The sequence below is a fragment of the Saccopteryx bilineata genome, chromosome 1, assembly GCF_036850765.1.
Source record: "Saccopteryx bilineata isolate mSacBil1 chromosome 1, mSacBil1_pri_phased_curated, whole genome shotgun sequence".
NCBI classification, from domain to species: Eukaryota; Metazoa; Chordata; class Mammalia; order Chiroptera; family Emballonuridae; genus Saccopteryx; species Saccopteryx bilineata.
This window is the reverse complement of record NC_089490.1, coordinates 221,990,991-222,001,612: the sequence shown is the minus strand read 5'-3', so window position 1 is coordinate 222,001,612 and position 10,622 is coordinate 221,990,991.

Genomic DNA, 10,622 nt, shown 5'->3' with positions numbered 1-10,622 from the left:
GGGTCCAGTGGCACAGCCTCCCCAGTCACCTACGCTGGACACTTGAGGTGCACTCCCATATCTTTTGATAGTTGAACCTTGATTGCTATTGGTACGTCAATGGGAGAAATTTCCCTCCAGGCCAATCAGCTGCAAGAACCAGCTGTGAGCACCTACCACAGAACTCTGATCACCATGAAGATCAGTTGTTCAGGGTCCTACTCCACAGAGCAGGACATACTTCACTGGGGCTCTGGTGCCTGTTGAGTCCACCCCTTGAGTATGTGGCTTATGGAAGTGATGAGATAGTACTGCTTTGCCATGGTCTGAAGCTGTCCACTGGGTCTTCTGGCTCTGAAGCCTCCTGGGAGGTGCAGGCCAATGTCAGCCACTACTGGTATTCTGCCCAAGGCAACCTGGCATCAGCTACAAAGCGAACTGTAGAAGGCTGCAACTTGTGCTGGGCTTAGAGGTGCCCAGATGAGGCCAAGCTGATAACCAAGGCTGGTGCTGTTTGTGCTGGGCTAGGGACCACTTAGCAAGAAGTATGGGGCACATTGAGGTCAGATACTGCTTGTTTGAGAGATTTTAGGAAAATCTGAAGCAGGAGCCAAGACAGACCATTCGGGCCATATGAAAAAGCCACTGGAAAAAGCTTGGGTAGGGCGGAAAGTTGGGTGAGGTGAGGACAGGGAATCACCAGGATAGGATGAGCAGGGTTAGCTTGGCTGATGGAGTCTCTGATATGGCACCCACCTGCTGGCTCTGTGTGTTGGGAGGGACTCATCAATGGAACAGTGGCCTCTGCCAGCACTTCTGTCTGGGAGAAAGCTGTCTGAAGCTGGACAATTCAGTTCCTCCCTATATGTCTCTGGTTCTTTTAAAGCTGCTGCCTCCACGCTGGAGCTCTGAGGATTGAGTCCAACTAAGTCTGTGTGCGGGTCCTTTAAGTGGAACTCCCTGGGACTCCTCTCCCTCAGCCTCAATCACCATTGGTTTTTTACAGCCAGAAGTTATGGGGACTTCTCTTCCTGGCTCTGGAACCCTGGGCTGGGGGGGCCTGGTGTGGAGCTGGGACCCTTTGCTCCTTAGGGGGTACCTCTACAGCAGCCAAGGTATCCTTCTCAAGTTTTACCCACAATATGGGGGGTGCAGGACCAGCCCATTCCATGTCTCTGCCCTGCCTACCAGTCTTGATGTGGCTTCTCTAATTCCCAGTCGGATTTCCATTCAGTCAGATTTCAGGCAGTTCTGAATGATGGTTGCTCTGTATTTTAGTTGTGATTTCAATGTGGTTGTGGGAGGAAGCAAGAACCTGCATTTACCTGCACTGCCATTTTGACCAGAAACCAGTTTTCTTTAAATAAGGAAGATGATTCTAGATAATCTGGGTAGGCCTGACTTAGTCATATGGGGAGTCTTTTTTAATTCTTGTGTGTGTGTGTGTGGTTTCTTTTTTTAATGGGAAGTATTTTATTTTATTTTATTTTATTTTATTATTATTGGGAAGTCTTAAGAGCAGAATTCAAGCTGCCCTGATGAGGAAGAAATTTCATGTATGGACTGCAGGCTCAACTCTTGCCCAAGAGGTTCAACCTGACCTTCTTGATAGCCTGCCCTGTGGATTTAAGATTTCCCTAGTCAGCCTCACAATCGAGTAAGCCAATCCCTACGGAAAAATCTCTCTCTCTCTCTCTCTCTCTCATCTCTGTGTGTGTCTCACTTGTTCTATTTTTATGGCAGAAGCTTGACTCATAAACACAGCAATAAGTAATTCCAAAATCTTAGTAGCCTAAAACCACAAGGTTTATTTTTTGCTCACACTGCCTATTTATCGTCAGTCAGCAGGAACATTCTGTTCATTGTGACCACTCAGGGAGCCAAGCTGACAGAGCCAGTATTGCTGGTCACTATGCCAAAGGGAAGGGAGATCTCTGGGGGGATCTCACACTAGCAATTGAACTTTCTAGTGAGGAAACAACACATGACACTTCTGCTCAGAATACAACAGCCAGAGCTAGTTGCATGATCTCACCCAGACTAATGCTAAGAAATTCATTCCTACTGGCATTTCTGAAGTGCTGGAGAATCCAAAATATTTAGTGAATAGCATTAATAACTAACATAATTAATTAGAAAATACATGTACCTGAAACTAATATAATATTACTATATATATCAACAATAATTGAAAAAAAGTTTTTAATTTTTTTTTGTATTTTTCTGAAGTTAAAAGCCAGAAGGCAGTCAGACAAACGCCTGCATGCACCTGACCGGGATCCACCCAGCATGCCCATGAGGGGGCGATGCTCTGCCCATCTGGAGTGTTGCCCCATTGAGCCCGGAGCCATTTAGCACTTGAGGTGGAGGCCATGGAGCCATCTTCAGTGCTCAGGCCAACTTTGATCCAATGAAACCTTGGCTGCAGGAGGGGAAGAAAGAGACAGAGAGGAAGGAGAGGGGGGAGGGTGGAGAAGCAGATACGTACTTCTTCTGTGTGCCCTGATCGGGGACCAAACCCAGGACTTCCACATGCTGGGCCAATGTTCTACCGCTGAGCCAACCAACCAGGGCTTTTAATTTTTTTTTTTTTTTGGATTTTTCTGAAGCTGGAAACGGGGAGAGACAGTCAGACAGACTCCCGCATGTGCCCGACCGGGATCCACCCGGCACGCCCACCAGGGGTGAAGCTCTGCCCACCAGGGGGCAATGCTCTGCCCCTCTGGGGCATCGCTCTGCCGCGAACAGAGCCACTCTAGCGCCTGGGGCAGAGGTCAAGGAGCCATCCTCAGCGCCCGGGCCATCTTTGCTCCAATGGAGCCTTGGCTGCGGGAGGGGAAGAGAGAGACAGAGAGGAAGGAGGGGGGGTGAAGAAGCAAATGGGCGCTTCTCCTGTGTACCCTGGTCGGGAATCAAACCCAGGTCCCCCACATGCCAGGCCGACGCTCTACCGCTGAGCCAACCGGCCAGGGCCCAGGGCTTTTAATTTTTAAATGCAAACTTATCAATGAGTAGTCCTGGCTGGTTCACTCAGTGGTAGAACACTGGCTTGGCATGTGGATGTCCTGCTTTCAATTTCCAGTCAGGGCACACAGGAGAAGCAACTATCTGCTTCTCTTCTCTCTCTTCCCCTCCTGCAGCCATGGCTCAGTTGGAGCAAGTTGACCTTGGGTGCCGAGGATGGCTCCAGGGCCTCCACCTCAGGCACTAAAATAGCTCGGTTGCTGAGCAATAGAGCAACAGCTCTGGATGGGCAGCTCATCACCTGGAAAGGGGCTTACAAGGTTGATCCTGGTCACAGCACATGCAGGAGTCTGTCTCTCTGTTTCCTCACTTCTCACTTAAGAAAATAAATAAATAAATAAACAAACAAAAAACATCAATGAGCTTCTCATTTAGAGTGAGGACAAGTTCATGAGGATAAACAGTAAGGAATGTTTAAGAATAATAAAGAATAAAAAAATTCTAGAATCAAAAGGACTCTCTGAGGTACAAGATGAATGGCATCAAAATGCAATACACTAAACTTTGGTGTCAGTAATGATTAAGAAAAAAGCCACACTCTTAAAATTTACCCAGAGATGTCAATCAGCTCACTTAATGCCTAGGCTAGGGCAAAAGTAATCACAAATGGAAGGGGTTCAAATAGCACTCTTTTATGTGGTCCTGGATTCTAGAGATCTATTTAGGGGAGCTTCACTGCCTGTCAACATCTAAAATCACAGACAAGGTCCTGGCCCAGTACCTCAGTTGGTAGAGTATTCTCCACACACACCAAGGTTGTGAGTTCATCCCTGGTCGGGGCACATACAAGAATCAACTAGTGAATGCGTAGATGAGTGAAACAGAAAAATCAATGTTTCTCTCTCTAAAATCAATTTTAAAAATAATAAAATAAAATAAGAGATAAATAACAAGCATAACTAAAAAGAGTTCTCAACTAAACTTAGTGAGTCTATCAAAAGTCTTTCAAAGAGAAAAAAGATGGCAGTGGAGTAGACGGATGCACAGACGCCCAGCTCTCACCACCAAACTGGAATACAAATCAATTTAGGAAAAATCAGCATGAAAAACCAACTCTGAACTTGCAAGAACGGCTCTCAAAAACCAAGGAGCAAAGAGGAAATCACAGGAGTCCTGGTAGGGAGCCCCTGAACCTCCTCTGCTTGCCGGAATGGTGGGGGGGGGGCTGAGAGCCCAGAGAGGATCTAGGAGGGAGGGGAGCAGAAACTACTGCTCACAGCCACTTGCCTGGCAACCAGGGAGTGAGGTGCGTTGAAAGGACCAGCTTATCTCCCAGGTGGAGAGGACAGGGAGAGGGACAGACTGTGAGGGGATAAGGAATGCAGGAGAGGAGCTAAAAGGGCTGACTCATCTGTGCTGGAGGCGGCCATAGCTGGGGGAGGGACTGAACCTTTCACAAAACAGAGCTGAAGTGCTTCCGGATCAGAGACCTCTGGACATCTCTCCAGCTCCAATCAGCACAACAAGACACAGCTGAAAACAAGAAGAGGGGAGGAGGGGCAGTAACTCAGGTCTCCATGGAGATCTGAGATACACCTCCCCCTACTGAAGCTGAGAAAACACCCTGCCCCCAGTGAGTCTAGCTTGCTAAAGAGGCCTTCAGAGTCTCAGGTTACACCCACGGCATTCCTGGATACAGTTTCAAGGAGGCCCCCTGCTGAGATCAGTAAACAAGACTATCACCTGTTAAGAAAACAAACAAATCAAGACTTCAAAGCTGCCCAAATCTGAAAGTGGACTACAGATAACAGCTGATACCAACCCAAGAAGACCTAGAAATAACACAGCTGAAAACTGGAGGCAGACAACACCAAGCCTAGACTCAACCAACTCTACAAATAAAAAAAAAAGAGGATGAGAAGACAAAGGAGTGCAAACCAAATGAAACCACAAGAGACACCTTTGAGAGATGAACTGAGTGATATGGAAATAATCAAACTTCCAGATGCGGAGTTCAAAATAATGATTGTAAGGATGCTTAGGGATCTTAGAACAACAATGGAGGGTCAGTATGAAAACCTAAATAAAGAAATAGCAAGTATAAAAAAGAATCAGTTGGAGATGACAAATACAATATCAGAAATAAAGACCACAATGGAAGGAATTAAAAACAGGATAGATAGAGCAGAGGATCGAATCAGCGAGTTAGAGGACAACTGGAATGAAGGCATGAAAGCAGAGAAGAAATGAGAAAAAAGACTCAAAAAGTCAGAGGAAACTCTTAGAGAGCTCTGTGACAACATGAAGAGAAATAACATCCTCATCATAGGGGTTCCTGAAGAAGAAGAAAAAGAACAAGGGATAGAGACTTTGTTCAATCATATCATAGCTGAAAACTTCCCTAAATTAATGCAAGAGAAACTCTCACAAGTCCAAGAAGCACAGAGGACTCCATTAAAGAGAAACCCAAAGAAACCTACACCAAGACACATCATAATTAAAACACCAAAGCTAAGCGATAAATAGAAAATATTAAAAGCTGCAAGAGAAAAAAAAGTTATCACCTACAAAGGAGCCCCCATAAGGATGACATCTGACTTCTCAACAGAAACACTTGAGGCCAGAAGGGAATGGCAAGAAATATTCAAAGTAATGCAGAACAAGAACCTACAACCAAGACTACTTTATCCAGCAAGGGTATCGTTTAAAATCGAAGGAGAAATAAAAAGCTTCCCAGACAAAAAACAACTCAAGGAATTCATTACAACCAAACCAATGCTGCAGGAAATATTAAGGGGCCTGGTGTAAACAGATCAAAGTGGGAAAAGAATACAGCAAAAAAAAAAAAAAAGGGAATACACCTTTAAAGAAGAAAATGGCAATAAACAACTACATATCAATAATAACCTTAAATGTAAATGGATTAAATGATCCAATCAAAAGACATGGGGGAGCTGCATGGATAAGAAAACAGGACCCATACATATGTTGTCTACAAGAGACACACCTTAGAACAAAAGACACACATAGATTGAAGGTAAAAGGATGGAAAAAAACGTTTCATGCAAATAGAAATGAAAAAAAAGCTAGGGTAGCAATACTTATATCAGACAAATTGGACTTTAAAACAAAGGATATAGTAAGAGATAAAGAAGGCCACTACATAATGATAAAGGGAGTAATCCAACAGGAAGATATAACTATTATAAATATCTATGCACCTAATATAGGAGCACCTAAATATATAAAGCACACTTTGATGGATTTAAAGGGCGAGATCAACAGCAATACTATAATAGTAGGGGATTTCAATACCCCACTAACATCACTAGGTAGATCCTCAAGAAAGAAAATGAACAAAGAAACAGCAGACTTATTGGAAACACTAGATCAACTCGATTTAATAGATATCTTCAGAACCTTTCACACTAAAGCAGCAGAATATACATTCTTTTCAAGTGCTCATGGTACATTCTCTAGGATAGACCACATGTTAGGGCACAAAAGTGCTCTCCACAAATTTAAGAAGACTGAAATCGTATCAAGCACCTTCTCCGATCACAACGGCATGAAACTAGAAATGAATCACAACAGAAAAGCTCAAAAATTCTCAAACACATGGAAACTAAATAGCAGGTTATTAAATAATGAATGGATTAAGAATGAGATCAAATAAGAAATAAAAAATTCCTAGAAACAAATGACAATGAGCATACAACAACTCAAAATTTATGGGACACAGCAAAAGCAGTGCTGAGAGGGAAGTTCATAGCACTACAGGCACACTTTCAGAAGCTAGAAAAAGCTCAAATAAACAACTTAACCCTGCATCTAAAAGAATTAGAAAAAGAACAGCAAGTAAAGCCCAAATGTAGTAGAAGGAAGGAAATAATAAAGATCAGAGCAGAAATAAATGACATAGAGGCTAAAGAAACAATACAGAAGATCAATGAATCTAGGAGCTGGTTCTTTGAAAAGGTAAACAAGATTGATGAACCTTTAACTAGACTCACCAAGAAAAAGAGAGAGAGGACTCAAATAAATAAAATTAGAAATGAGAGAGGAGAAATAACAACTGACATAACAAAAATACAAAATATTATAAGAAAATACTATGAAGAACTGTATGCCAAAAAACTAGACAACCTAGATGAAATGGACAAATTCCTTGAAACATACAATCTTCCAAAAATCAATTTGGAAGAATCAGAAAACCTAAACAGACCGATCACAACAAAGGAAATCGAAACAGTTATCAAAAAACTCCCAACAAAGAAAAGTCCGGGGCCCGATGGCTTCACAACAGAATTATACCAAATATTCAAAGAAGAACTAACTCCTATCCTTCTCAAACTATTTCAAAAAATTCAAGAGGAAGGAAGATTTCCAAGCTCCTTTTATGAGGCGAGCATAATTCTGATTCCAAAACCAGGCAAAGACAACACAAAGAAAGAAAATTATAGGCCAATATCTCTGATGAATATAGATGCTAAAATCTTCAACAAAATATTAGCAAACCGGATCCAACAATATAAGGAAAAAATCATACACCATGATCAAGTGGGATTTATTCTGGGGAGGCAAGGATGGTACAATATTCGTAAATCAATCAATGTGATTCATCACATAAACAAAGAGAAGGAGAAAAACCATATGATAATTTCAATAGATGCAGAAAAAGCATTTGATAAAATCCAGCACCCATTCATGATCAAAACTCTCAGCAAAGTGGGAATACAGGGAACATGAAAAAAGCCATCTATGAGAAACCCACAGCCAACATCATACTCAATGGGAAAAAATTAAAAGCAATACCCTTAAGATCAGGAACAAGGCAGGGGTGCCCTCTTTCACCACTCTTATTTAACATGGTCCTGGAAGTCCTAGCACAGCTATCAGACAAGAAGAAGAAATAAAAGGAATTCAAGTGGGAAAAGAAGAAGTAAAACTATCATTATTTGCAGATGATATGATATTATATATAGAAAACCCTAAAGTCTCAGTCAAAAAGCTACTGGACCTGATAAATGAATTCAGCAAAGTGGCAGGATATAAAATCAATACTCAGAAATCAGAGGCATTTTTATACACCAACAATGAACAGTCAGAAAGAGAAATTAAGGAAACAATCAAATTTCACAATTACAACCAAAAAAATAAAGTACCTAGGAATAAACTTAACCAAGGAGACTAAAGACTTGTACTCGGAAAATTACAAAGCATTGATAAAAGAAATCAAGGAAGATACAAAGAAGTGGAAGCATATACCGTGCTCATGGTTAGCAAGAATAAACATCATTAAAATGTCTATATTACCCAAAGCAATTTATAAATTCAATGCAATACCAATTAAAATACCAATGACATACTTTAAAGATATAGAACACATATTCCAAAAATTTATATGGAACCAAAAGAGAACACGAATAGCCTCAGCAATCTTAAAAAAGAAGAATAAAGTGGGAGGTATCACACTTCCTGATATCAAGTTATACTACAAGGCCATTGTACTCAGAACAGCCTGGTACTGGCATAAGAACAGGCATATAGATCAATGGAACAGAACAGAGAACCCAGAAATAAACCCACAGTTCTATGGACAACTGATATTTGACAAGGGAGGCAAGGAAATACAATGGAGTAAAGATAGCCTCTTTAACAAATGGTGTTGGGAAAATTGGACAGCTACCTGCAAAAAAATGAAACTAGATCACCAGCTTACACCACTCACAAAAATGAACTCTAAATGGATAAAAGACTTAAATGTAGGCCGTGAGACCATAAGCATCTTAGAAGAAAACATAGGCAGTAAGCTCTCCGACATCTCTTGGAGCAATATATTTGATGATTTATCTCCATGGGGAAGTGAAATAAAAAACAGGATAAACAAATGGGACTCTATCAAACTGAAAAGCTTTTGCACAGCTAAAGACAACAAGAACAGAACAAAAAGACAAACTACACAATGGGAGAACATATTTGACAATACGTCTGATAAGGGGTTAATAACCAAAATTTATAAAGAACTCGTAAATCTCAACACCAGGAAGACAAACAATCCAATCCAAAAATGGGCAAAAGAGATGAATAGACACTTCTCCAAAGAGGACATACAGATGGCCAACAGGCATATGAAAAAATGCTCAACATCACTAATCATTAGAGAAATGCAAATTAAAACCACAATGACATATCACCTCACACCAGTCAGAATGGCGCTCATCAACAAAACAACACAGAATAAGTCCTGGCGAGGATGTGGAGAAAAGGGAACCCTCCTGCACTGCTGGTGGGAATGCAGACTGGTACAGCCTCTGTGGAAAACAGTATGGAGATTCCTCAAAAAACTGAAAATCGAACTGCCTTTTGACCCAGCTATCCCACTTTTAGGAATATACCCCAAGGACACCATAGAACGGCTCGAAAAGGAGCAATGCACCCCCATGTTTGTGGCAGCATTGTTCACAATAGCGAAGATCTGGAAACAACCCAAGTGTCCGTCAGAGGACGAGTGGTTTAAAAAGCTTGGTACATATATACTATGGAGTACTACTCAGCCATAAGAAATGATGACATCGGATCCTTTACAATAACATGGATGGACCTTGATAACATTATACGGAGTGAAATAAGTAAATCAGAAAAAAAACTAAGAACTACATGAATCCATACATAGAAGGGACATAAAAATGAGACTCAGAGACATGAACAAGAATGTGATGGCAACAGGGGTGGGGGGAGGGGGGATGGGGTGAAGAAGGAGAGAGGGGTTGGGGGAGGGGAGGGGCACAAAGAAAACCAGATAGAAGGTGACAGAAGACAATTTAACTTTGGGGGAGGGGTATACAGTACAATCAAATGTTAAAATAATCTAAAGATGTTTTCTCTCAGCATATGTACCCTGATTTATCAATGTCACTGCATTAAATTTAATAAATAAATTTAAAAAATAATAATAGGCCCTGGCCGGTTGGCTCAGCGGTAGAGCGTCGGCCTAGCGTGCGGAGGACCCGGGTTCGATTCCCGGCCAGGGCACATAGGAGAAGCGCCCATTTGCTTCTCCACCCCTCCGCCGCACCTTCCTCTCTGTCTCTCTCTTCCCCTCCCACAGCCAAGGCTCCATTGGAGCAAAAGATGGAGCCTCCCGGGCGCTGGGGATGGCTCTGTGGCCTCTGCCCCAGGCGCTAGAGTGGCTCTGGTCGCAATATGGCGACACCCAGGAGGGTCGCAACATGGCGACGCCCAGGATGGGCAGAGCATCGCCCCCTGGTGGGCAGAGCGTCGCCCCCTGGTGGGCGTACCGGGTGGATCCGGTCGGGCGCATGCGGGAGTCTGTCTGACTGTCTCTCCCTGTTTCCAGCTTCAGAAAAATGAAAAATAATAATAATAATAATAATAACGTTAAAAAAAAAAGTCTTTCAAAACAAGGAGCTTCAGTTTGTCTTTGAATTGTAGAACTCACCTCTTGATGTGTGTATGGAATATATCTCCCCTGACTGCATAGGTTTACTGCTCACTAATCTTTGTCTCATTATCTTCATGAAATAAAACTATCCATTTTTAAATATGTGTTTTCCCTCCTGTTTTAAACAAATAATGTACTCCCTCACAGTGAGTGCAGGCTGGATTTACAGACTTCTAAGCAATAAAACATGGGAAATTGAGGGGATGTCGCCTCT